Source organism: Arachis duranensis, chromosome 10 (assembly GCF_000817695.3).
Source record: "Arachis duranensis cultivar V14167 chromosome 10, aradu.V14167.gnm2.J7QH, whole genome shotgun sequence".
In the NCBI taxonomy this organism is placed as follows: Eukaryota; Viridiplantae; Streptophyta; class Magnoliopsida; order Fabales; family Fabaceae; genus Arachis; species Arachis duranensis.
Window position 1 is genome coordinate 28,565,829 of NC_029781.3, and position 1,674 is coordinate 28,567,502.

Sequence of the window (1,674 nt, forward strand, 5' to 3'; positions counted from 1 at the left end):
TCCCAATAGTTGTGTGGAGGACCATTTATTCCCTGAGGTATCTCAGGGATCTCTTGATTTGCAGCCATATGTTCTACCACTGAGCTATGACGGCTTATATTTTTTTTTCTCCCAAGACTCAGAGGTGGAAGCTTTTGTCTTCCCTTTGAGGTTTCTCTGGCCTTAGGTGCCATTAATGGTAATGGAAAAGCAAAAAAAAGCTATGCTTTTACCACACCAAACTTAAAATATTGCTCGCCCTCGAGCAAGAAAGAAAAGAAGAGAAGAAGAAGAAGAAGAAGAGAATGGAGGTGAGTGAGAGGAGATGGATTCGGCTATATGGGTGGGATTGGGTGGGAAAGAGAAGTTGAATTGTAAAGGTAGGTGGGGTGTATGGGGAAGAGTGGATAGATGTAGGTGGTGAATGAAAAATAGAATGGAAAGAGAGAGGGCGAGGTAGGTGGGGATCCTGTGGGGTCCACAGATCCTGAGGTGAAAAGAAATACCATTCCTTCACCATTTCCCAAGCTTCATAGAGGGATTCACCATCTTTTTGCTTGAAGGTTTGAACATCCACTCTCAGCTTGCTCAGCTTTTGAGGAGGAAAGAATTTATCCAAGAAGGCAGTGACCAGCTTATCCCAGGAGTCCAGGCTATCCTTAGGTTGTGAATCCAACCATATTCTAGCTCTGTCTCTTACAGCAAAAGGGAAAAGCATGAGTCTGTAGACTTCAGGATCAACTCCATTCGTCTTTACAGTCTCACAGATCTGTAAGAACTCAGTTAAAAACTGATAAGGATCTTCAGATAGAAGTCCATAAAACTTGCAATTTTGTTGCATTAAAGCAACTAGCTGAGGTATGTTGTATAGTTGTCCACACCAAACTTAGAGTTTGGATATGGGGTCTTAACACCAAACTTAGAGTTTGACTGTGTAGGCTCTTCTTGACTCTGAACTGAGAGAAGCTCTTCCTGCTTACTCTCTTTTGTCACAGAGGGATGGCTATGTGCTTTAAACACAATGTAGTCCCCATTCAATTGAAGGACTAATTCTCCTCTGTTGACATCTATCACAGCTCCTGCTGTGGCTAGGAAAGGTCTTCCTAGGATGATGCATTTATCATCTTTCTTCCTAGTGTCTAGGATTATGAAATCAGCAGGGATGTAAAGGCCTTCAACCTTTACTAGCACGTCCTCTACTATTCCATAAGCTTGTCTCAATGACTTATCTGCTAATTGCAATGAGAACAAGGCAGGTTGTACCTCAATGATCCCCAGCTTCTCCATTACAGAGAGTAGCATAAGATTTATCCCTGACCCCAGATCACATAGAGCTTTTTCAAAGCTCATGGTGCCAATGGTACAAGGTATTAAGAACTTGCCAGGATCTTGTTTCTTTTGAGGTAGAGTTTTCTGAATCCAAGTATCTAGTTTACTAATGAGCAAGGGAGGTTCACTTTCCCAAGTCTCATTACCAAACAGCTTGGCATTCAGTTTCATGATAGCTCCTAAATATTGAGCAACTTGCTCTCCAGTCACATCTTCATCCTCTTCAGAGGAAGAATAGTCTTCAGAGCTCATGAATGGCAGAAGGAGATTTAATGGAATCTCTATGGTCTCTAGATGAGCCTCCGATTCCTCTGGATCCTTAATAGGAAACACCTTCTTGCTTGAAGGACGTCCCAGGAGGTCTTC